The sequence below is a fragment of the Aotus nancymaae genome, unplaced genomic scaffold (genome assembly GCF_030222135.1).
Source record: "Aotus nancymaae isolate 86718 unplaced genomic scaffold, 86718_ANA_hifiasm-v0.15.2.pri h1tg000004l, whole genome shotgun sequence".
Classification (NCBI taxonomy): Eukaryota; Metazoa; Chordata; class Mammalia; order Primates; family Aotidae; genus Aotus; species Aotus nancymaae.
The window spans coordinates 68,163,672-68,191,197 of NW_026988415.1; the positions used below are offsets into that span (position 1 = coordinate 68,163,672).

The following is a 27,526-nucleotide window of genomic DNA, read 5'->3' on the forward strand; positions in this document are numbered from 1 at the left end:
AAAAGAAAAGAGAGAATAACCAAATAGATGTAATAAATTATGATAAAGGGGTTATCACCAGAGATTCCACAGAAATTCAAACCATCATCAGAGATTATTACAAACAACTCTATGCACATAAACTAGAAAACCTGAAAGAAATGGATAAATTCCTGGACAGTTGCCTCCTCCCAAGCCTAAACCAGGAAGAAGTCGAAACCCTGAATAGACCAATAACAAGGCCTGAAGTCTAGGCAGCAATTAAGAGCCTACCACCCAAAAAAAGCCCAGGTCCAGATGCGTTCACAGCCGAATTCTACCAGACATACAAAGAGGAACTGGTACCATTCCTACTGAAACTATTCCAAATAATCCAGAAAGAGGGAATCCTACCCAAATCATTTTATGAGACCAACATCATCCTAATACCAAAACCCAGCAGAGACTCAACAAGAAAAGAAAACTACAGGCCAATATCCATGATGAACATAGATGCAAAAATCTTCAATAAAATACTGGCAAGCCGATTACAACAGCATATCAAAAAGCTTATGCACCATGATCCCGTAGGATTCATCCCGGGGATGGAAGGCTGGTTCAATATACGCAAGTCTATAAATGTAATTCACCACATAAACAGAACCAAAGACAAAAACCACATGATTATCTCAATTGATGCAGAGAAGGCCTTCAACAAAATTCGGCAGCCCTTTATGCTAAAAACTCTCAATAAACTAGGTATAGACGGGACGTATCTCAAAATAATAAAAGCTATTTATGACAAACCAACAGCCAATATCATACTGAATGGGCAAAAACTGGAATCATTCCCTTTGAAATCAGGCACTAGACAAGGATGCCCTCTCTCACCACTCCTATTCAATATAGTACTGGAAGTTCTAGCCAGAGCAATCAGGCAAGAAAAAGAAATAAAGGGTATTCAATTAGGAAAGGAGGAAGTCAAATTGTCTCTATTTGCAGACGACATGATTGTATATCTAGAAGACCCCATCGTCTCAGCCCAAAATCTCCTGAAACTGATAAGCAACTTCAGCAAAGTCTCAGGATACAAAATCAATGTGCAAAAATCACAAGCATTCCTATACACCAATAACAGACTTAAAGAGAACCCAATTAAGAACGAACTGCCATTCACAATTGCTACAAAGAGAATAAAATACCTAGGAATACAACTAACAAGGAACGTAAAGGACCTCTTCAAGGAGAACTACAAACCACTGCTCAACGAAATAAGAGAGGACACAAACAGATGGAGAAACATTCCATGTTCATGGTTAGGAAGAATTAATATCGTGTAAATGGCCATACTGCCCAAAGTAATTTACAGATTCAACGCTATCCCCATCAAGCTACCAATGACCTTCTTCACAGAAATGGAAAAAACCACCTTAAACTTCATATGGAACCAAAAGAGAGCCCGCATAGCCAAGTCAATTCTAAGCAAAAAGAACAAAGCGGGAGGCATCACACTACCGGACATCAAACTCTACTACAAGGCTACAGTAATTAAAACAGCATGGTACTGGTACCAAAACAGAGATATAGACCAATGGAACAGAGCAGAGGCGTCGGAGGCGACACAACATATCTACAACCACCTGATCTTTGACAAACCTAACAAAAACAAGTAATGGGGAAAGGATTCCCTGTTCACTAAGTGGTGTTCGCAAAACTGGCTAGCCATATGCAGAAAGCAGAAACTCCTCCCCTTCCTGATACATTACACTAAAATTGACTCCAGATGGATTAAAGACTTAAACGTAAGACCTAACACCATAAAAACACTAGAAGGAAACCTAGGGAAAACCATTCAGGACATAGGCGTAGGCAAGGACTTTATGACCAAAACACCAAAAGCATTGGCAACAAAAGCCAAAATAGACAAATGGGACCTAAGCAAACTCCACAGCTTTTGCACGGCAAAAGAAACAGTCAATAGAGTGAATCGGCAACCAACAGAATGGGAAAAAATTTTTGCAGCCTACCCGTCTGACAAAGGGCTGATATCCAGAATTTACAATGAGCTAAAACAGATTTACAAGAAAAAAACAAACAAGCCCATTCAAAAATGGGCGAAGGATATGAACAGATCCTTTACAAAAGAAGACATACATGAGGCCAACAAGCATATGAAAAAATGCTCATCATCACTGGTCATTAGAGAAATGCAAATCAAAACTACATTGAGATACCATCTCATGCCAGTTAGCATGGTGATCATTAAAAAATCTGGAGACAACAGATGCTGGAGAGGATGTGGAGAAATAGGAACACTTTTACACTGTTGGTGGGAGTGTAAACTACTTCAACCATTGTGGAAGACAGTGTGGCGATTCCTCAAGGACCTAGAAATAGAAATTCCATTTGACCCAGCAATCCCATTACTGGGCATATATCCAAAGGATTATAAATCGTTCTACTATAAGGACACATGCACACGAATGTTCATTGCAGCACAGTTTACAATAGCAAAGACCTGGAACCACCCCAAATGCCCATCGATGAAAGACTGGACAGGAAAAATGTGGCACATATGCACCATGGAATATTATGCAGCCATCAAAAACGATGAGTTTGCGTCCTTTGTAGGGACATGGATGAACCTGGAAAACATCATTCTCAGCAAACTGACACAAGAACACAAAATCAAACACCGCATGTTCTCACTCATAGGAGGATGGTGAACAATGAGAACACATGGACACAGGGAGAGGAGCACTATACACTGGGGTTTGTCGGGGGGAGTATTGGGGACAGCGGGAGGGGTGGGGAGTTGGGGAGGGATAGCATGGGGAGAAATTCCAGATATAGGTGAAGGGGAGGAAGGCAGCAAATCACACTGCCACGTATGCACCTATGCAACAACCTTGCATGTTTTTCACATGTACCCCAAAACCTAAAATGCAATTAAAAAAAAACAAAAAACAGTTCTTACCACTTATTTTTTTCCCTATATCGTGTATAATCTCCTTTATTTGTTCATTCTTTTCCCTACTCTAAAACTATTGAGAACTTATACAAACTGCCGTTCTTGGCATTGCAGAGTATTCAAATATGAACAAAGCAAATTTCTTTCCTCAAACCATATGGGATAAGGCAAGCTTTATTTTATTGCCATAATAAAAGGTAAGTCATACATGATTTAAAAAGGTACCATTCAGGTGTTGTGGGGTTTCAGAGGAAAGTTAGTAACCACCATCATGGGGATTTAGGAAAGATTTCACAGAGGAGATGACATCTGAAATAGACCTGGACTCCATCTACCCTAGTACACAGTATCTCTTGTGTTTTCCTCCATATTACAATTTCTACTACCACTTCAGTACAAATTGCTATTACTTCTTTCCTAGACTATTAAATGAGCCTTATAACTGGTCAGTAAACATTTGCTGAATGAATATGTGAAATAAATGGTATCCCTACTTTAGGTCTATTGATTGATGAGTTGGATTAGTACAGGTGTAGGAATAACATGAAAAATGGCCTAGTTGTGAGAGGGCATAGTATGTGTAGAGAAGCGAATAGTCCATCTTGTCTTCAGTGAGGGGAAGATGTTTCAGAGAATTTGGAAATAAGCTTGGAAAGACAGAGCTCCTAAATGTGAAATATTTTGACTGTGAAATAGAAAAATGTAATTATGTGGGAAGTAGGAAACTGTCTTTTGAATAGACAAGTAATAAGGTTAGAAATGTGTTTTAGGAAATTAATCTGGCCATGCGTAAAAGTGATGATAGACCTAAAATAGGGATGCCATTTATTTCACACATTCATTCAGCAAAGGTATACTGACCAGTATAAGGCTCATGTAATAGTCTAGATAAGAAGTAATAGCAATTTGTACTGAATTGGTAGTAGAAATCGTAATATGGAGGATAAAGCAAGAGATACCATGCAGTAGGGAGATAGAGTCAACAATACTTAGCAATGGATCAACTATTACAAGTTAAAAAAAAAAAAGATAGGATTCCAGGGTGAGAGAATAAGAATACCTTTAACACCAGGGTGCGGTGACTCATGCCTGTAATTCCAGCACTTTGGGAGGCCGAGGTGGGTGGATCACTTGAGGTCAGGAGTTCGAGACCAGCCTGGCCAACGTATTGAAACCCCATCTCTACTAAAAATACAAAAAATTGGCTGGCCATGGTGGTGGGCACCTGTAGTCCCAGCTACTCGGGAGACTGAGGCAGAAGAATCACTTGAACCCGGGAGGCGGAGGTTGCAGTGAGCAGAGATTGCACCACTGCATTCCAGCCTGGGTTACAGAGCAAGATGCTGTCTCAAAAAAAAAAAACCAAAAAACAAAAGAATGCGTTTAACAGAAGTGAGTATAAGTCAGAAGATCTTGTTTGGGGAAAATGAAGATCTTGGTTTTGGACATGTTACATTTTAGATACTAGCAGAACATCCAGCTAGAGATACTTAGCTGGTAATACAAAATGTGAAACAATCTCAGGAAGGAGTCCAAGTCTAAAGAGGTGACAGCTGAAACAATGCAAATTGGTGAGTTCACGAAGGAAAAGAACACAAATAGAAGGAAATAGAAGACAACTAGGGACAGTACCTTTGATTAATGTGTTCCTCTAGGAAAATAAATAGAGGAAACTGAGAAGGAGTGACTAAAGAGTTAAGAGTAAAGCCAAAATTATTCACAGTCAGATTCCATTTTCATGTCTCCTTTCTCATCTGTAATCTCTGTTGAGTACTCTCCCAGTGGATGTTACCCATTCATGGGGAGAGTACTTACTTAAGATGCTGAGCAACAGATCAGGAACCCATTTTTTGTTATATTTGTTTAGGCTGAACAGAGAGAACAGTATTACAAATGTAATTTTCGTAGGTATTGTTGAAAAATTTTAACCCTTATGTTCATTTTTAGCATAGTACTGGTTGCTGAATTGTCTTTTACATACCAATTACCTAAGAATAAAGATGATTCTGAGCTCATATGCTCCTTTATTAGTTGAATGCAAGTACTTTGCTGACGAGTTAAAGGCAGATTGTTTCTAGACTTGCTTTTTAATTGAAGAGAACAGATTAGAACATGACTAATTAAGCTATTCAGAGTTGGGAGCCTTAAGTAATGACATTTGTATTAGAATTCATTTTTAGAGTGAGTTCCAGTCCTTCAAAATACAGATTTCTATTGCTTAATGATAGGTCAATGTCAGGGTGTGAAATCTAGATCTAAACTAACTTTCTTAATGACTAAAATATTTTTAGACGGTTATTATTTGGTTCTTTAATCAATAAATACTGAGTGCCCATAAGATGGAAAGTACTGTACTAAACTCATGTAAACTGATTGCAAATAAACAAAAGCGAATATAGAAAAATCCTCAAAAAGTATGTTTGATTTCTTTTGAATCAGGGGAAGGAAGAAATTGCCAGATGTTATGATGAATGTCTACTAGTACTTTCAAAACATATAGAACACAATTTTCTTTTTACAAAACAGAAACTAGATCATAGAATAACTTCAGGCATGCAGAACATAGTAGTACCATTTGGCCATTCCAAAAAGCATTTGTACAGCTTTGTGGACTGTCCTGTTTAAAAGTGCTTGCTCTTGTAAATATTTAAAAAGTGATCATTGCTTATTCTTGAGTAATATTCCAGGTTTGTTTTATAATTGGTGTGCAAAGATGGATTGTTACCCCCTTTAATCCTTGGCTTCCTGTTTTTCATCAAACCTGAATATATGCTTTGACATATAAACACATTGGACCAATCTAGGCCTCTTTATACTTTGATCTTTCCTACTTCCTCCACATATTCTGGGATTTTAGTGCAGCATTCAAGAATCTTCTCAGCTCTAAATGCTACCCTGCCATCTGCATGGCTGTAGTGCTATCATAACTAGGCATGAAGCATAGTTGAGAAAGAAGAAAGAAAGGATTGTCAAGTAAGAAGAAGAAAATAGGAGGAAGATTTCGTTCCTGATGTATGGGAGCATAACATACCTTCTGCTTGCTTATTTACTTTTTAATCCTCTTTTGATTCTGAGGGTCTTAAGGCTATCATTGTCTCCAGCAAAAATTTTAAAGATAAACTGTATTATGTAGAGATGCTTTGGAGTCCAGAGTATACTAAGAGAGTGTATTGGTATTCCTTCTAGGAGAGTTGCAGCAATTCTATTTTAATGTGTTTGGGTTCTATATAAGATATATTTTAGGGGTTCCGCTACCAAGAGAAAAACAAAATGCCATTTGTGTTCATTCCTTAAATTCCTACAAATCGTATGCGATGTATTTTCTTACCATCTATACATATATCATAGGAGTATCATATTGTTATTAATCTTGGGACTTTGAGGCCTTCTAAGGGTTTTTTTTCTTTAAATTTGACCTTTCTATTAGTATTTTACATACAGCCATGCCAGGATTTAAGGAAAATATAAAACACATTTATTGAAATAATTTGATTTTATAAAATATATGTTACCTTTCATATTACCAAAAAAATTTCTTCATCTTCTCTAACCACTGCCATCTTGGAAACCACACAGTCGACAGAAAAACTGGTGGCAAAGGAAATTAAAGTATCAAGTGCAAAAATAATCTATCTTTACAATTATAATACTTTTAAGGGAGAGTATGGTATACAAAAATAAATACTCTTTTTCTTCAGAAATGTATCCATTATATAAAGTATAACAGGTAATATATATAAAGCAAATATTTATTGAGTGACTAACAAATAATGATTATATATATGCCATAATAGAAACATCCAAAAGGAGAGACAAATGAAGCTCTAGGAGAGTGCCAACAATTAAGCATTTAGGGAAGGATTCATGAAGGATTTAGCATTTTTGAAGACCTATTGTGATATTTGTAACTTCAAAACATTTATGTACTTCTTGATTGTTTTTTGAGATTTTTCTGAAAAATGTTTTTTAAATGAGACAATGCTACCTGATTTAAGTTGAGAAGTATGAATTTTACCCTGGGTTTTTTTTTTTTTATTAAAAGACTATATCTTAGAGAAATTTTTTAAGTTTACAGAAAGTTGAACAGTAAGTACAAAGAGTTCTTATATATACCCCTTTTATTCCCACACAACGCAATTTCTTTTGTTATTAACATCTTGCATTAATGTGGTACATTTGCTAAAACTGATGAACCAATTATTTTTAAAAGATACATTATTATTAACCAAGTCCATAATTTATATTAGGATTCACTCTTTGTGTTTTACAGTTATATGGTTTTTGGGAAATATATGTCATGTATTCACCATTATGGTATCATACAGAATAGGTTCCCTGCCCCTCAAATCCTGTGTGATCCACCTATTCATCTGTCCTTCCTTCCTCCAAAATTCCTAACAATCAGTGATCTTTTTACTAACTCTCTAGTTTTGCCTTTTCCATAATGTCATATACTTGGAACCATATGGCATGTAGCTTTTTCAGACTGGCTTCCTTTACTTAGCAATATGTATTTCAAGCTCTTCATTTTGTGTGTGTATGTGACCTGATAGTTCTTTTCTTTGTATCACTGAATAATATTTCATTGTATGGATGTACTATAGTGTGTTTATCCACTCACCTGTTGAAAGACATCTTGGTTTCCTTTAGATTTTGGCCATCATTAATAAAGCTGCAGTAAACATTTGTGTGCAGTTATTTGTGTGGCCATAACTTTTCAACTCATTTGGGTAAATACTAAAAGAATACAATTGCTGAATTGTCTTGTAAGACTATGTTTTGTTTTGTAAGAAACTACCAAATTACCTTTTATAGTTGCTATAACATTCCACATTTCTACAAGCAATGAATAAAGTTCCTATTGTTCCACATCCTCACTAGCATTTGGTGTTATCAATATTTTAGATTTTAGCCATTCTCATAGGTGTATAGTAGCATCTCACTTTTGTTCTACTTTGCAAATGCCTAATGACATATGATGTTGAGCATCTTTTCATAAGCTTATTTATTATTTGTATATCTTCTCTGGTGAAGTGTCTGATCAGTTCTTTTGCCCATTTTTAAATTTGATTGATTGTTTTCTTATTGCTGAGATGTAAAGGTTTTTTTTGTTTTGTTTTGTTTTTTATATTTTGGATACAAGTCCTTTATCACATAAGTCTTTGCAAATACTTTCTCCCAGTCTGTGGCTTGTCATCTTATTCTCTTGACAGTGTCTTTTGCAAAGCAGAAGTTTTTAGTATTAATGAAGTCCTATTTACCAGTCTTTCATGGATCATGTTTTTGGTGGTAAGTGATTGCCAAACCCAAGGTTACCTGGATTTTATCTTAAATTATCTTCTAGATGATTTGTAGTTTCATTTTCTCTATTTTGGTCTATGATCTATTTAGAGTTAATTTTTATGAAATAGGTAAGGTCTGTGTCTGGATTCCTTTTTATTTCCTTTGGCATGTCCATTTGCTCCAGCATCATTTATTGAAAAGGCTATCTTTTCCCCATTGGGTTGCCTTTGCTCCTTTGTCAAAGATGAGTTGACTATATTTATATGAGTCTATTTTTGTGCTGTCTCTTCTATTTCCATTGATCTGTTTGTCTGTTTTTTAACCAATACCACACTGTTGGGATTACTATAACTTTATATAGTAAGTCTTATAGTCAGGTAGTGTCAGATCTCCAATATTGTTTTCTTCTTCAGTATTGTGTTGGCTATTTTCAGTTTTTTGCCTTTCTATATAAACTTTAGGATTAGTTTGTCCATATCCACAAAATTACTTATTGGGATTTTGATTGGTATCACATTGAATATATAGATCAAGCTGGAGAAAACTGTCATTTCAACAGTATTGAGTCTTCCTATGCATGAACATGGAGTATCTCTCCATTTATTTAGCTTATTTGATTTCTTTCATAAGAGTTTTGTAGTTTTCCTCATACACCTTTTGTTCATATTTGTTAGATTTGTTCTGAAGTATTTCATTTTTTGGTGTTATTTAAATGGTGTTGTATTTTTTTATTTCAAATTGCATATTCATTGGTGGTATGTGGGAAAGTAGTTGACTTTTGTATATGACCTTGTATTCTGCAACTTTGCTGTAATTGCTTATTAGTTCTAGTAGGGTTTTTTGTTGATTTTTTTTTTCAGATTTTCTATATAGGCAATTATATTACTTATAAACAAAGACAGTTTGATTTCTTCCTTTCTAAAATTAATACCTTTATTTCCTTTTCGTATCTTATTGCATTAGCTGTGACTTCTAGTACAGTGTTGAATGTAATGTGGTAAAAGAGGACATCCTTTCCTTGTTCACAGTTTTAGGTGGGAAAACATCTAGTTTCCCAACATTAAGTATATTGTTCGCCTTAGGGTTTTTTGTAGGTGTGTGTAATCCAGTTGAAGTTTTTTTCTATTCCTAATTTGCTGGGAGTTTTTGTAATGAGTATGTGTTGGATTTTGTTAAATGGTTTTTCTTCACCTACTGCTATCATTTGATTTCTTTCTTCTTTAGCTTGTTGATCTGATGAATTACATTAATTGATATTCAAATATTGAACCAGCTTACCCAGAATCAATTCCACTGGTCATGTTGTATAATTATTTTTATATATTTTTGGGTATGATTTGGCAATATTTCATTGAGGATTTTGATTCAGGAGAGAAAGTGGTCTGTCGTTTTCCTGTAATGTCTTTGGTTTTCATATTAGAGTTGTACTGGTTTCATGGAATGAGTTAGGAAGTATTCCCTCTACCTCTGTTTTCCAGAAGAAATTATAGAGAATTCACATCATTTCTTCTTCTTTTTTTTTTTTATATTTTTTTTATTGTATTTTAGCTTTGGGGGTACATATGAAGAACATACAAGATTGTTGCATAGGTACACACATGGCAGTGTGATTTGCTGCCTTCCTCCCCTTCACCTATATCTGGCATTTCTCCCCATGATATCTCTCCCCCACTCCCCACCCCCCCACTGTCCCCTCCCCTATTTTCCCCCAACAGACCCCAGTGTGTGATGCTCCCCTCCCTGTGTCCATGTGTTCTCGTTGTTCAGCACCCACCTATGAGTGAAAACATGCAGTGTTTGATTTTCTGTTCTTGTGTCAGTTTGCTGAGAATGATGGTTTCCAGGTTCGTCCATGTCCCTACAAAGGACACAAACTCATCATTTTTGATGGCTGCATAATATTCCATGGTGTATATGTGCCACATTTTCCCTGTCCAGTCTATCATTTCTTCTTTAAGTAGTTAGTAAAATTCACCAGTGAAACCATTTGGACCCATGCTTTCTGTTTGGGAAGGTTATTGATTATTGATTCAATTTCTTTAATAGATGTGGACCTATTCAATTTATCTTGTATAGGAAGGGATCTTTTAAGGAATTTGTCCATTTCATCTAAGTTACCAAATTTGTGGGACTAGAGTTGCTCATTATATCCCTCTGTTAATCCTTTTAATGTTCATAGAAACAATACTGAAGACCTGTCTCTCATTTCTGATGTTAGTAATTTCTCTTCTTTCTTTTTTGCTTGATTACTAGAGACTTAGCAATTTTATTGCTCTTTACTAAAGAGCCAGCTCCTCTTTATACCTCTGGTAGAATTCAGCTGTGAACCTGTCTGGTCCTGGACTTTTTTTGGTTGGCAGGCTATTACTTGCTGCCTCAACTTCAGACCTTATTATTGGTCTATTCACGGGTTCAATTTCTTCCTGGTTTAGTCTTGGGAGAGTGTAAGTGTCCGGGAATTTATCCATTTCTTCTAGATTTACTGGTTTATTTGCATAGAGGTATTTGTAGTAATCTCTGATGGTAATTTGTATTTCTCTGGGATCAGTGGTGATATCCCCTTTATCACTTCTTATTGAATCTATTTGAATCTTCTCTCTTTTCTTTTTTATTAGTCTGGCTAGCAGTGTATGTATTTTGTTGATCTTTTCAAAAAACCAGCTCCTGGATTTATTGATTTTTTTGAAGGGTTTTTTGTGTCTCTGTCTCCTTCGGTTCTGCTTGATCTTAGTTATTTCTTGCCTTCTGCTAGTTTTTGAATTCGTTTGATCTTGCTCCTCTAGTTCTTTTAATTGTGATGGTAGGGTGTTGATTTTATATCTTTCCTGACTTCTCATGTGGGCATTTAGTGCTATAAATTTCCCTCTAGACACTGCTTTAAATGTGTCCCAGAGATTCTGGTACATTGTATCTTCATTTTCATTGGTTTCAAAGACCATCTTTATTTCTGCTTTCATTTCATTATTTATCCAGTAGTCATTCAGGAGCAGGTTGTTTAGTTTCCATGTAGTTGTGCAGTTTTGAGTGAGTTTCTTAATCCTGAGTTCTAATTTGATTGCAGTGTGGTCTGAGAGGCTGTTTGTTATGATTTCCGTTCTTTTGCATTTGCTGAGGAGTGTTTTACTTCCAATTATGTGGTCAATTTTAGAATAAGTGCGATGTGGTGCTGAGAAGAATGCATATTCTGTGGTTTTGGGGTGGAGAGTTCTGTAGATATCTATTAGATCCACTTAATTCAGATCTGAGTTCAAGTCCTGGATATTCTTGTTAATTTTGTCTCATTGATCTGTCTAATATTGACAGTGGAGTGTTAAAGTCTCCCACTATTATTGTGTGGGAGTCTAAGTCTCTTTGTAGGTCATTAAGAACTTGATTTATGTATCTGGGTGCTCCTGTATTGAGTGCATATAAATTTAGGATAGTTAGTTCTTCTTGTTGCATGAATCCTTTTACCATTATGTAATACCCTTCCTTGTCTCTTCTAATCTTCGTTGGTTTAAAGTCTGTTTTATCAGAGACTAGGATTGCAACTCTTGCTTTTTTTTTTTTTGCTCTCCATTTGCTTGGCAAATTCTTCCTCCATCCCTTTATTTTGAGCCTGTGTGTGTCTTTGCATGTGAAATGGTGTCCTGATTACAGCACACTGATGGGTCTTGACTTTTTATCCATTTTACCAGTGTTTTTCTTTTGATTGGGGCATTTAGCCCATTTACATTTAAGGTTAATATTGTTATGTGTGAATTTGATCCTGCCATTTTGATGCTAGCTGGTTGTTTTGCCCGTTAGGTTATGCAGTTTCTTCATAGTGTCGATGGTCTCTACAGTTAGGTATGTTTTTGCAGTGGCTGATGCTGGTTGTTCCTTTCCATGTTTAGTGCTTCCTTCAGGAGCTCCTGTAGGGCAGGGCTGTTGGTGACAAAATCTCTCCAGTTGCTTGTTCATAAAGGATTTTATTTCTCCTTCACTTATGAAGGTTAGTTTGGCTGGATATGAAATTCTGAGTTGAAAATTCTTTTCTTTTAGAATGTTGAATATTGGTCCCCACTCTCTTCTGGCTTGTAGTGTTTCTGCTGAGAGATCTGCTGTGAGTCTGATGGGCTTCCCTTTGTGGGTAATCTGACCTTTTTCTCTGGCTGCCCTTAGCATTTTTTCCTTCATTTTGACCCTGGTGAATCTGACAAATACGTGGCTTGGGGTTGCCCTTCTCGAGGAATACCTTTGTGGTGGTCTTTGTATTTCCTGTATTTGCATGTTGGCCTGCCTTGCTAGGTTGGGGAATATCCTGAAGAGTGTTTTCCAACTTGGTTTGGTTCTCCCCATCACTTTCAGGTACACCAATCAAACGTAGATTTGGTCTTTTCACATAATCCTATATTTCTTAGAGGCTTTGTTCATTTCTTTTCACTCATTTTTCTCTAATCTTGCCTTCTTACTTTATTTCATTGAGTTGATCTTCAGTCTCTGATATCCTTTCTTCCACTCGATCAGTTTGGCTATTGAAACTTGTGTAGTTCTCATGCTGTGTTTTTCGTGTAGCTCCATCATGTTGTTTATGTTCTTCTCCACGCTGGTTATTCTTGTTAGCATTTCGTGTAACCTTTTTTTAAGGCTCTTAGTTTCCTTGCATTGGATTAGAACATGCTCTTTTAGCTTGGAGAACTTTGTTATTTCCCATTTTCTGAAGCCTCCTTTTGTTAATTTGTCACACTCATTCTCTATCCAGTTTTGCTCCCTTGCTGGTGAGGGGTTGTGATCCCTTGGAAGAGAAGAGACATTCTGGCTTTTGGCAATTTCAGCCTGTTTGCACTGGTTCCTTCCCATCTTCGTCGATTTATCTAACTTTGGTCTTTGAGGTTGGTGACTTTTGGATGGGGTTTCTGAGTGGACATCCTTTCTATTGATGTTGAAGGTATTTCTTTCTGTTTCTTAGTTTTCCTTCTAATAACAGTCAGACTGCAAGTCTGCTGGAGTTTGCTGGAGGTTCACTCCAGACCCTGCTTGCCTGGGAATCACCTGCGGGGCTTCAGAACAGCAAAGATTGCTGCCTGTTCCTTCCTCTGGTAGCTTTGTCCCAAAAGGGTACCTGCCAGATACGAGCCAGAGCTCTGCTGTATGACATGTCTCCCAGTTAGGATATGCGGGGGGGTCAGGGAGCCACTTGAGGAGGCAGCCTGTCCCTTAATGGAGCTCAAGTGCTGTGGTGGAGGATCCCTTGCTCCCTTCAGGGCTGCCAGGCAGGGATGTTTAAGTCTACTGAAGCAGAACCCACAGCCCCTTTTCCCAGGTGCTCTGTCCCAGGAAGGTGGGGACTTTGTTAGTTCCTGATGGGCTGCTGTCTTTTTTTCTGAGATGCCCTGCCCAGCAAGAAAGGAATCTACTTGACAGTCTACCTGCAGAGGCCTTGCTGAGCTGCCATGCTAGGCTCTGCCCAGTTGCTGTGTAAACTTCCTAGTGGATTTGTTTACACAGACAATGTTGAAACCACCTACTGGAGCCTCAGCAATGGTGGGCGCCCCTTCCCCCACCAACCTAGAACATTCAGGTCGAGCTCAGACTGCTGTGCTGGCTGCGAAAATTTCCAGCCAGTGGATCTTAGCTTGCCGGTCTTCCTTGGGGTGAGACCTGCTGAGCCAGCTCACTTGGCCCCCTCGCTTCAGCCCTGTTTTTCTGGGGAAATGAGCTGTTCTGTCTCGCTGGCATTCCAGGTGCCACTCGACTAAAATTGCCACCCATCTTTGTACTGGAAACCCAGAGGGCTGGCGTTGTAGGCGCTGGAGGGAATCTCCTGAGCTATGGGTTGAGTAGACTGTGGGAAAAGTGCAGTATCTGAGCCAGAGTACCAGAGTGTCCAGAAAAGTCCCTAATGGCTTCCCTTGGCTGTGAGAGGGAGTTCTCGGGCCCCTTGCACCTCCCGGATGAGGCTGTGCCCCATCCTGCTTTGGCTTGCCCATCTTGGGCTGTTCCCACTGTCTAATCAGTCCCAGTGAGATCAACCTGCTACCTGTTGGAAATAAGAGATCACTACTCTTCTGGTGTGCTCTCACTGGGAACTGCAGATCTTAGCTCTTCCTATTAGGCCATCTTTGTGGTTTCCTCTTTATCATTATGTAGTGTCTTCTTTTATTTCTGTTAATTTTCCTTGATCTGAAGTGTGCTTTATCTGAAATTAATATAGTTATTCCAGCTTAGCTTTGAATAGAGTTAAGATGGTATATATTTCTTCATCCATTTACATGTAATTCACTTTGTCTTTATATTTAAAGTGAGGTCTGTAGTTGGATTATCTTTCAAAAATCCATTCTGACAATCTGGTTTTTTTAATGCCGTCAGATCCAGCCATGATGACAATCTGTGTTTTAATTGGTATAGACTATTCTCATTTAAAATGATTAACTGATATTGTTGGATTTATATTGACCATATGTGTAACTGTTTTCTGTTCATCGCCTTCTTTGTTTTTTTTTCTTTTTCTTCAAACTTTTTCTTCCTTCTCTGACTTTAAACATTTTATATGATTTTGTTATTTGCTAATTATTTAACATTCCAATTATACTTTTTAATTTTTAAGTGGTTGCCGTAGAGTTTGCAATATACATTTATAGGCAGTCTAATTCCACTTTAATATAACATTATACTGCTTCATGGGGGTGGTGCAAATAACTGTATTCCCAATTCATTCCTCCTATCACTTACAGGCTGCTGTGATTCATTTAGCCTATTTATAAGCTCTAATTACCCAGTACATTGTTGCTGTTATTTTGAATAAATTTATCTGTTAGATTGATTAAGAGTAAAAATAAGTGATTTTATTTTACTTTTATTCCTTCTCTAACATTGCTTTCCTTTTAAATATAAATCTGAGGTTTTGACCAATATCATTTTCATTCTCTCTGGAGAACTTTTTTTTTTTTTAATAGTTATTGCAAGTCCACGTACTAGCAACAGATTTCCTCAATATTGCTTTTGTAGAGAGAGTATATTTTTCCCTCACTTGTAAAAGACAATTTTACTAGGTGCAGAACTCTAGGTTGGTGGATTTTTTTTTTTTCAGAAGTTTAAATATTTCACTTCATTCCATTCTTACTTGGGTTCACTGTTATTTTTTTTTAATTTTTATTTTTTTCGAGACGGAGTCTCACACTGTCACTCGGGCTGGAGTGCAGTGGTCTGATCTGAGCTCACTGCAACCTCTGCCTCTGGGGTTCAAGAGATTCTCCTGCCTCAGCCTCTCAAGTAGCTGGGATTACAGGCACGCATCAGCATGCCTGGCTAATTTTTGTATTTTTAGTGGAGACAGAGCTTCACTATGTTGGCCAGGCTGGTCTTGAACTCCTAACCTCGGTGATCCGCCCACCTCAGCCTCCCAAAGTGCTGGTATTACAGGTGTGAGCCACCATGCCCAGCCAACCTTCACTGTTATTTTTATTCTTGTTTCTTTATAGGTGATTCCTCTGGCTTCTTTTAAGATTATTTTTGTCTTTGATTTTTTTTGTGGTTTGAATATGATATGCCAAGGTGTACCTTTTGGTAAATTTTTGCTTTTTTTTTTTCCTACTTGGTGTTCTCTGAGCTTTCTTGGATCTGTGGTTTGGTGTTGTCATTAATTTTAGAAAATTCTTAGCCTTTATTATTTCAAATATTTTTTCCATTCCTTTTCTCTTTTCCTTATGGTATTCCCATTATGTCTACATGCATTACACCTTTTGTAATTGTCCGTATTTCTTGCATTTCTTTTCTATTTTAAATTCTTGTTCTTTTCACTTTGTGAAGTTTTCACTGCCGTACATCTTCAAGCTCACTGATTCTTTTCTGTTTTGTGCCCTGTCTAGTGATGAGCCCATCAGAGACATTCTTCATTTCTGTTAGAGTGTTTTTGATTTCTTTTATAAACTTTTTATTCTTTCTTAGAGATTCCCCTCTCTTTGCTTATATTAACCGTCTTTTTTTGCATGCTATCTGCTTTTTCCATTAGAGCCTTTAGCATTTTAAATTCCTGATCTGATCATTCTAAAATCTCTGTCTGAGTCAGGCTCCAGTGTTTACTTTGTCTATTCAGACTCTTCTTTACCTTTTAGCATGCTTTGTAATTGTTTTTGAGAGCTAGGCACAATGCATTAGATAAAATGTACTGAGGTAAATATGCCTTTAATGTAAGATTTTATGTTTATCTGGCTGGAGTTGGCTGTCTTTAATGTTAGTTGTAGCTGTAGGTGTCAAAGGCTAGAATTTCCTTTAGAACCTGCTAAACATAGGCCAGACAAATGAGATTTTATGTTTATCTAGCTAGGAATTGGTTGTCTTTAATATTAGTTTTAGCTGTAGTTGTCAGAGGCTAGAATTTCCTCTAGAACCTGCCAAACGGGGCCAGATAGATTTTAGGGGATAAGGCCATATGAACAAAAAATTTTAATGAAATCAGGTTCACATATTTTGTAAGTTCTACTAGTTACATTGAGGTTGTTCATTAAATATCATTGTGATCTACTTTTCCCCTCTAAATGTTTTATCTCCTAGAGGATTTAGGTAAGAGGATTTATCTCTTATCTAAATTAGATTAAATTAGATTAGTGGAGTTGAGACTGAAAGTCAACTGCTCTTCCATATTCTTTAATTTGCTTTCAGTTCTGTGTGCTTCAGCTGTGAAATAAGATAAAACAAGTTTGTTCTATGGATATTATGACCTCTAGCTTTTAGATGTCTGTTATTTAAAATGACAATGACATATAGTCCCTTTCTGTGTTGTAGCTTTTTCATGTTTATACTTTCAAACTATTAGGTAAAAACAACAGATTTCTTAGAAATATCACATTATGTAACAGTCTTGCATATGGAGTCTTTTGCGTGTGTTATTCACATAGATTAGTCATAACTCTTGCTTTACTTTCTCAGAATCCGTATTCAACTATGTTGCAATGATTGGATTAAATAGGCTGTTTTCTGTTGAAGTTACTCTTTGATGCCCAAAGCAAACTTCATATACAAGCCAGAAGTATTTTGTTTATATGATGGAAATCTTTAATGACATTTGCTTTATTACATAGGCCTAATTTTCATGAATTAATAATGTATATAGTATAAAATAATTTCTATTTGATCAACTTACATAACTGTTTTGTTATGTTTGTCTGATTTTTTTCCTTTAATGAGAATAGAAACTTCAGTTCTGTGAAGATTCTACCACTACCCTAATCTTAACAAATTGTCTGAATACCCTTGATTCAGGCAAACCCCAAAATTGTGGCTCAGCCTGGGAGGGTTCTTGGCTTAGTGCAGGAAAGAATTCAAGAGTCAGCTGAGAGAGCAAAGTGAAAGAAAGTTTCTTAGAGCAACAGAGTACAGGAAAATGGTTGCTTCATAGACAGAGTAGTAGCAGCAGCCCTCGTGGATTTCTGGCTAGCTATATGGCTATTTGTTGATTAGTTGTGAAATAAGAGGTGGGTTATTCATGAATTTTCTGGAAAAGGGCTGGGGAATTCCTGGAACCGAGGGTTCCTTCCCCTTTTAATCCATATAAAGCAACTTCCTGGAGTTGTCATGGCATTCGTAAATTGTCATTGTGCTGATGGGAGTTTGTTTTATCATAATAATGCATTCTAATTAGTGTATAATGAGCAATGAGAGCGAATAGAAGTTGTTTTTGTCGCCATCTTGGTTCTAGCTGGTTTGGTCTGGTTTCTTTGCTGCATTCTCTTTTGCTCACATCTTGTTTGTTCAGTGGGGTCTCGTGACAAGTGCTTGGAAAATAACTCCTGCAGATCTTCTACCTTACCTTGTCTAGTTTTCTTTTATCGTTGTTTTGCCTTGCTAATCAAATCTCTCTTTAGTGTTCTTGGTCTTTATTTTGTTTCCCTTCTGATTCTTTTGTGACTAGAGAAGCAATTAAACAAAGGAACAAAATTCTTTTTTACTTGTTTAGATATAGTGGGCACTTTTTGGCAGCACTGCTCCTAGAGCCCTTTTAACAGAGGGCACTCTGAAAGAGGTAAATTTATTGAGGAGTTTAGATATTTAAAAGTCTGAAAGAATTGGGTTTCTCAGATGACTAGTCATGGTCATAACGGGATAAGTGATAATTAAGTCTGGAACTTGAGGTCCTCAGCAGACTGACTATATTGGTGATTAATTGTGGCATCATGTATATACAGCATACTTTTGGTAGTCCTTTATGGCAATTTTACTTTTTACTTAACTCTCTTCTTCAGTTAGTGTCCCAAATTGTACAGTTTTGTGCTAAATATTAAATGAATACCATTTTGTAATGATATACCAGTCTCTGAAAATTTAAGAGCTTAGCAGATTATTTATATGATTTAAATTTTTGATCTAAGAAAGAAAAAAGTTATATAAGTTTCCCAGCATTTTGGGAGTCTAAGGCAGGCAGATCACTTGAGGCCAGGAATACAAGACCAGCCTGGCCAACATAGTGAAACCCCATCTCTACTAAAAATACAAAAATTAGCTCGATGTGGTGGCAGATGCCTGTAGTCCCAGTTACTCGGGAGGCTGAGGCACAAGAATCACTTGAACCCAGAGGCGGTAGTTGCAGTGAGCCAAGATCATGCCACTGCACTCCAGCTTGGATGACAGTGAAACACCATTTTAAAAAAAAACTTTAAAAGTTCCTTTATTTCTCGTGTACTTAGTGTGCACATTGCAGTCACATTAAATATACCTTTTGCCACAAGATCGTAATGTTGTAAATATAACCAGTTTCTTAATTTTTAAAAAGTAACACGATGTGAAACTTGATATTGGGCTGATTTTTATTGAAATACACTGTGATTCAGCCTCATTTTTAGACATTTCCTGCCCTCAGGGAGCCAGGCCTGTGGTGTGATACTGCCTTTATTTCTTTTAATTTTAATGTACATGCAGTGAAATGTACTCTTTTTAGTATACAATTCCATAATTTTTAGCATGTGTATATTCATGTAATTACTGCCACAGATTTTTGTGTGAACCCGTTTCCATTTCTCTAGATTAAATACCTAAGAGTGGAATGCTAGGTCATGCTAAACACATTTTTAACTTGATAAAAACTGCCAAACTGTTTTCCGGAGTAGTTCTGTTTGTATTCCCACCAGCAGTGTATATGAAAGAGTTCCTGTTGCTTAGCTTCTTTGCCAACTCTTGGTATTGTCAGGTAAATAGTGGTATCTTGTGGTTTTAATTTACATTTCTCTTAAGGCCTGTGATGTTAAGCAGTTTTGTGTGCATTTAGTTTCCATTCGTATGTCTTCCTTTTGTGAAGTGTCTGTTTAAGCATTTTGTCTATTTTTTTAACTGGGCTATTTGTTTTTCCTCTCAACTTTAGTGAATTCTTTATATATTCTGACATGAAACCTTTATTAGATATATGATTTGCAGCTATATTCTCTTAGTCTGTAGCTTGTTTTTTAATCCCCTGAATAGTATTTTATGTAGAACAAATGTTGTTAATTTTGATGAATTTCAGTTATTATTTTTTTCCTTTATGGATTATGCTTTCGTTGTCATGTCTAAGAACTGTTTGCCTAACCCAAGGTCATTAAGATTTTCTCTTTTGTTTTCTTCTAAATGTTTTACATATTTTTCTCTTTTACATTTAGATCTTTGCCCCATTTAAAAAAAAAAAAAATGTCTGAACTGAACTAGAGTGCTACATTTTGAATGAATTCTTGTATGAGGTTTAGGTAGAAATTAAATTTTTTGTCCAATTGTTTCAACACCAAGGCTATCCTTTCCCCATTCAATTTGCTTTGTTTCCTGTTGCTGCTGTAAGAGATTATCACAAACATGGTAGCTGAAAATGGCACAAATTTATATTCTTACATTTCTGGAGGTCAGAAATCCAAAATTATGTTTCACTGGATGGCAATAAAGGTGTTTGGCATGGCTGTGCTCCCTCCAGAAGCTCTTGAGGAAAATCTATTTCCTTGCCTTTTCCTGCCTCTAGAGTTTACCCACATTCCTTAGCTCAGGGCCTCTTATTCTGTCTTCAGTGTCAACAGCATGTTCAATCTCCTTCTGACTCTGACCCTTCTGCTTTCCTTCATCTTATATTCTCTCTTGACTTTGACTCTCCTGCCTCTCTCTTATAAGGACTCCTGTAATTAAATTTGGCCCACCTACATAATCAAGGATACTCTCCCCAGCTCATGTTCTTTAGCTTAATCACATCTGCAAAGTTCATTTTGCTATATAAAGTATCATCTTTATAGGTTCTAGAAACTGGTACATGGATGTCTTTGGGGAGCCATTATTCTTCCTACCATAGTGATTATATATGGAGTCTTTTTCTGGAATCTATTGTTTCATTGATCTTTGTGTTTCTGCATTCACCAGTAGCACACTATCTTTATATTTTTAGTTTACAGATATTTGTAGTTTTATAGTAAGTTTTAAAGCCAGGTAGAGTGATTCTTCCAACTTTGTTCCCTTCTTTTCAAAATTGTTTTTTACTATTCTAGTTTTTTTGCCTCTGCATATAAATTTTAGAATAAACTTTTCTGTAGCTATTAAAGGTCTTGTATCAAAGAAACCTGATGATATTTTAAATGAAATTTTATTTTAAAAATGTAGATCAATTTGAGGAGAATTGACATCCTTACTAGGTCATGTCTTCCATTGGATAAATGTAGTATGTCTCTCCATTTATTTAGCTTTTCTTTGATGTATTTCATCAGCATTAATCGCTTTCAACATACAGACCTGATACATGTTTGGTTAGACCAGTGGTTCCAAACCAGGGGTGATTTTGACCCCAAGGGGATTTTAGGCAGTCTGGAGACATTTTTATAGGTCACAACTAGAGGGGGTGGGGTATGCTACTGGTATATATTGGGTAGAAGTTAAGGACACTGCTAAACATTGTACAATGTACAGAATAGCTCTTCCCACAAGAAAGAATTAAGGCACCCAAACTGTCAGTAGAGCTGGAAGTTGAGACTCTGGGTTAGATTTAATTTTTTTATTTGATGGGGGCAATGTAAATAATTTTCTGTTTAAAATTTTGGTTTCTAACTTCATTGCTAGTATGTTGGTGTATTAGTAATTGATTTCTTTGATCATAATAATATATTGATAATATTGGTATTGTTTATATATTTGGATTTTAATCTACTATTTTATTATGTGTTTTCTGATAAATGTATTTTGTTACTTGGTTTTACCTTTACTGTCACCTTTTATGTTATTTGAACAGGTTTTACTATCCCATTTTAATTTATCCACTGTACGTTTTAGTTTATATAATTTTGTAGTGGTTACTCTAGAAATTATCATATACATAATTAACTTTTCACAGTCTGCTTAGAATATTTTACTACTTCAAGTGAAGTGTAAAAACTTACTACTCTGTAAATTCTCTTACCTTCCCCCTTTATATTTACAGTTGTTTCATATATTATATCTATATATACTATACACCCCATCGGTCAGTGATTTTTTTTTCTTTATGGAATCTTTCTAGACAAATTTAAATTTTGCTTTTAACTATCAAATGTATTTTTAAAGAACTAAAGAGAAGAATATGTTGTTACATTTACGCAGGTATTTACCATTTCCATTGCTCTTCCTTCATTCCTGATTTTCCAGGTTTCCTTCTGCTTTCACTTCTTGTTGTATGAAGAATTTTCTTGAGCAATTCTTTTAAAGCAGGCCTTCTGGTAACTAATTCTCGTAGCTTTCCTTAATCTGAAAATGTCTTGATATTCCCTTCATTCACAAAGGCTAATTTTGCCCAGTATAAGATACTAGGTTGACAGATCTTTTCTTTCTTCACTTGAAAAATGTTGTGCCACTTACTGCTGGCCTCCCTGGAAATCTGCTGTCTTAAGATTGTTTTTCCCTTATACATAACATGTTTTTATCTAGCTGGTTTTGAGATTTTTTTTTTCTGTCTTTAGCTTTTATAAGTTTAATTATGATGTGTCTTGGTGTAAATTTCTTTGGGCTTAGCCATATTTGGGTTACTCAGCTTCTTGAAATTGAAGGTTTATGTCTTTTGCCAAATTTTGAGACATTTTCAACCGTTATTTCCTTGGTACTTTTTGTGCCCCTACACTCTTATACTATTCTTCTGGGGCTCAATAAAGGATGTTAGCTGTTTTGTTACAGCTCCATAGGTCCCTGAGACTGTTAACTTTCTTTTTCTTTAGTCTATTTTCTCCCTGTTGTTAAGCTTAGGTAGCATCCCAACATCCGCTGTGTATTTTAATGATATTATTGACTACTAGAATGCCTGCTTGGTTGCCAAGACTCTTGTATAACTTACCTTGAAATCTTGATTGGTAAGATTTACATAGCTTCTATCAGTTGTAGCTAAACTTAACAAAGATGGACAGCATAATAATGGAACATTAACAAGAGCTGGGATTTCAGTGTTTTAATTAAGCCTGATAGAATTGTTTTTGCATATTATTAATGTCCATCCATTTAATTTCTTCAGAAAAACTCTGGCAGTGTAACAGACTTCCTGTTCCTAAGTGATAATTGATGTTTTTCATACTATAATTGCAGAAAAATATAGAATGTGAAGGATTAAACATTTGCCTTGAATATATGAAAGCATTGTACTTCTAATTATTGTTCTATTTTCAAGTTCACCAATACTTACCTGTCCTCTCTGTTTTGCCATGGAGCCCATCTGTTGAGTTTTTAATATGTCAGTTATTATATTTTTCAGTTCTGTATTTTTCCTTTGGTTCTTTATATCCTTTATTTCCTGAGACTTCTATTTTTTCACTAATTTCAAGCATGTCCATAAATATTCCTTGAAGCACTTTTATGATGGCTACTCTGAAATCTTTCAGATAGTTGTAATGTTTGTGTCATCCTGATGTTAGTGTCTACTGATTGTATTGTCTTACTTAAATTGATATTTTATTGGTTCTTGATGTGATATTTTAAATTGAAACCTGAAAATGTGGGATATTAGGGGACTCTGAATCTTATGTAAATCTTCTGTTTAGCAGACCTCCTGTGATACCACTTCAGTGGAGCAGGGGTGCTGCCTCATTACTGTGAGTGGAGATGAGAATCCAGGTTCCTATTTGGGCTCCTATTGACTCTTGGTAGAAGAGGTTTCTCATTACTGCTGAATGGGGTGAGAGGTTAGACTCCTGAGTAGAATAAAAGTCAATAGACTGGGCAAAAATATTTGCAAACCACATATCCAACAAAGGCCTTATATTTCGAATATATAAAGAACTCTTGAAACTCAACAGCAGAAAATCCAATTATAAAATGTACAAAAGACATGAACAGATATTTCACCAAATAGAAGATATAGATTGCAAAAGAGCAGATTAAAAGGTGTTCAACATCAATGAGGTATCAATATATACCTATTAGAACAGTTTTGAAATTTTAAAAATGATAATAACAGATGTTTGGAGGATGCAGAAGAACTGGGTCACTCATACTTTGCTGGTTATTATAAAATGTTACAGCTGGCCAGGTGTGGTAGCTCACATCTGTAATCTCAGCACTTTGGGAGGCCGACACAGGCAGCATCACTTGAGCCCAGGAGTTTTGAGACTGGTCTGGCCAACATGGTGAAACCCTGTCTCTACCAAAAATACAAAAATTAACTGAGTATGGTGGCATGCATTTGTAGTCCCAGCTGAATCAGGAAGGCAGGAGAATTGCTTGAACCCAGGAGGTGGAGGTTGCACTGAGCTAAGATCGTGCCACTGTACTCTAGCCTGGGCAACAGAGTGAGACTCTGTCTCAGAAATAAAATGGCTAGGCCTGGTGCCTCATGCCTGTTATCCCAGCACTTTGGGAAGCTGAGGCAGGCGGATCATGAGGTCAGGAGTCTGAGATCAGCCTGACCAACATGGTGAAATCCCCGTCTCTAAGAAAAATAAAAAAGTTAGCTGGGCGTAGTTGCATGCACCTGTAATCCCAGCTACTCAGGAGGTTGAGTTAGGAGAATCACTTGAACCTGGGAGGTGGAGGTTGCAGTGAGCTGAAATCGCCCCACTGCACTCCAGGCTGGGCAACAGAGCGAGACTCTGTCTCAGAATAAAATAAAATAAAATTAATTAGCAACTCTAGAAAGAGTGTGGCAGTTTCTAAGTAAGGTCAGCATAGAGGTACATGAGTTAGCATTTTGACTCTTGGGTATTTTCCCAGATGAGTGGAAACTTACATCCACCTATATGAGAATGTTGATAACATCTTTACTTATAGTAGCCCAAAGCTGGAGACAACCAAAATGTCCTTCGTGGTGACTGGTTGAATAAATCCGAATGCGTCAATGGAGTAATCCTTAGAAATAGCAAATGATGAGCTATTGATACATGTAACCGTGTGGATAAACTTTGAGGGCATTATGCTGAATGAAACAAAAGCTGATCTTAAAAGGTTATATACTATATGATTCCATTTCTAGAATGTTCTCAACCTGAGTAAGCTATAGAGATCAAGAACAAATTAGTGGTTGCCAGGGTACAGGGACTGGAGTGAGGCAGGTAGGATGGGAGTGAATACAAAGTGGTGGCATAATAGATTTCTCTTGTGGTGGCATAATAGATTTCTCTACCACACCCAGCTAACTTTTTTATTTTTCTTAGAGATGGTGATGAAATAGTTTTGTGTCTTGATTGTGGTGCCGGTGACAGATCTGAACATGTGATACAATTGCATAGAACCACACAGACAGACACATACGTACTACACACACATACACATGAATACAGGCTAAAAGATGGTAAAAACTGAATGAGTTCTCTAGTCCAGTATTTAACAGTAATGTGCCAATGTTAACTTTCTGGTTTTGATATTGAACTAAAGCTAAATAAAATGTCATTAGGAGATGCTGGGTGAAGGGTACGTGAGTCTCTTTGTACTACTTTTGCAAATTCCTATTAGTCTAATTATTTCAAAATAAAAAAGTTTTTTAAAAAGATTCTTATTTGCCTGGAATGGTTTAAATCTAGTTCTGCTAAAGGCAGGATATTGGGGAAAACCACTATTTGCCACTCCCACCCCCAAAATATCACAAGACAAAACTTACACTATGTATTAATAAAAACATCTACATGTAATATCCTTGTTTCTTTGGTGTATTTCTTTCCTTTTTAACATACATGGCATGTTTCTTACCTTTTTAAAATTACTTTTATGGGAAAACTGATGATATTCAGTTATTATTAGAGGTAGTGCCATATTCTTTGCATGTGCTAACTGCCCTTTCTCTGCCACTACCAACACAATGCAGATGACACTCACATGTCCTGAACACTTACGAGGATGTTCTAAAGTTTGACCAAATCCAAAAACATTTTCAAGAAAGTAAAATTGCACAACTTTATTGGTGATATATTAGTTTTAGGCATCATTCACTACAGCTTTGTAAAAGGTATAATGGGCTATGAGCTATGAGAATTGCATGGTAGCTATAACTATCACTTTTTCTCCTACTGAAGAAAGTGTATTGGATTACAGGTAAGGGAATGTATCCTTAAATGGAAAACCTGGAATCTGCTCAAATTTATTTAAATTACTTTTGATATACTTTACAACTATAACTGGTTTAAACAGTACCATTGAGAGCATCCATTTTAGGGTGCCAAAGAAGTGAAATATATTGTCCCTGCCTTATAAGCTGCTAATGTGGCTGTGGTATACTAGAAAAAATTCTGATTTCAAGTGTCAAACCTGGATTTTAATCTCAGCTCTGCTGCTTACCAGACAAGTCATTAAACCTCATTTCCTCAACTATAGGGATAAAATCTATTTAGAAAAATTGTTTCTTTCATTCCTCACGTTTGTGAAAGGTACCTACCTTTCACCATACCTGATTCATCTAGCTGTTGTTCAGTAAATGCTATTTTTGTCACAAAAAGTTTGTATGTTATTTGGGTGACAGATATACTAAAAGCCCAAACCTCACAATACACAATATATCCATATAACAGAACTGCACTTGTACCCCTTAAATTTATTCAAAAAAAAAGAAGGCAAATATATCTATGCATGTATACATACAAAATGAATCAGAAATATAAAAGTGATAAATGTTGAGCTATAATCTGTAACAAAAAGATAGAAGATGGAAAATGGAGAGTGCCAAAATGGCTTCAAGTTTCATAGAAGGCATTATGACAGAAATGGGATTCAAATTGGGCTTTGAAGAGTGACGAGGTAGATAGAGGAAAGGAGACCATTTCAAGAAGAAGCAAGAACCTAAGGTTATATGACTACAAGGGAATCAGAATTGAGAAATTTATGCTATTTGAGACCTGCCATATATTCTATTAGATTTTGGAAGTCAGAAAGTTTAATGTTTAAGCAATTTATCCCATAAGGTTACATTCTTAAAAGCATCACAACATCTGCTGTGTCTTTCAATGATATTGTTGAATATTAGACTGCCTCCTTGGTTGGTAAGGCTCTTGTATACCTTACCTTGGAATCTTGGTAAGATTACATAGTTTCTATCAGTTATAAGCGAAACTTTGCAAAGATAGATGGCATAATAATGGAGCATAAACAAGATCTGGGATTTCAGTGTTTTTATTAAGGCTTATAGAATTGTTTTTACATGTTATTATGTGCATCAATTTGATTTCTTCAAAGAAACTTTGGGAGTCTGACAAACTTACTGTTCCTAAATGATGGTTGATGTTTTGGATACTGTAACTGCAGAAAATATAGAATGTGAATGATTAAACATTTGCCTTGAATGTATGAAAGCATCATACTGCTAATTTTCTTTTTAAAGTTTTATTTTGATGTATTCTCATAGAGAAATAGGTTCATTATTGAAAGCTTAGTTTTGATAATAATTGGGCTTTGTTTTATATAGTATTGGAACAAAGAAGCTTTCTGTAGGCCAAATAGATTTGTCAGTATTTTTTCCAATGGTGAATAAGCCGTATATACTTGTAATTTATCTGCTTTTGTGATCCATTTTGCTGTATAATTTAGTTTACCATTATATTGGTCACCAAATTATTTTTGAAATATTTATTGAATGCCTACTGTGTAAAAGCATTATATTCAGCATGGGTGGAACAAAAAGTAATATGACATAGACCCTCAAGGATCTAGTAGGAAAGGGAAATATATACACAAATAACTACAATGTAAGATGGTTTGCCATAGTGTCATGAGCATTGTAGTATTTTAGATAATGGAGACAGCATTTTTGAGTGGCAGATCAGGGATGATTTCATGCAGAAGCATTTTACTAATTCACATAGCTTATAAATGAATATTAACATGGCATTGTGAATTATGAAGCCTGAAATGACAATTCGCTCAATGCCAAATATTTTGTCTTTATGAATGGGGAAAATTACTCTAAAACCAGTAATTGGTAAA

General features: G+C 36.2%; 1 protein-coding gene across 5 annotated transcripts in view; it reads left to right on the plus strand.

Moving 5' to 3' along the window:
• The window catches only part of ABCB7 (ATP binding cassette subfamily B member 7), a 129,777-nt gene that overhangs the window by 76,732 nt on the left and 25,519 nt on the right, over window positions 1–27,526 (plus strand). The window lies entirely within an intron of this gene.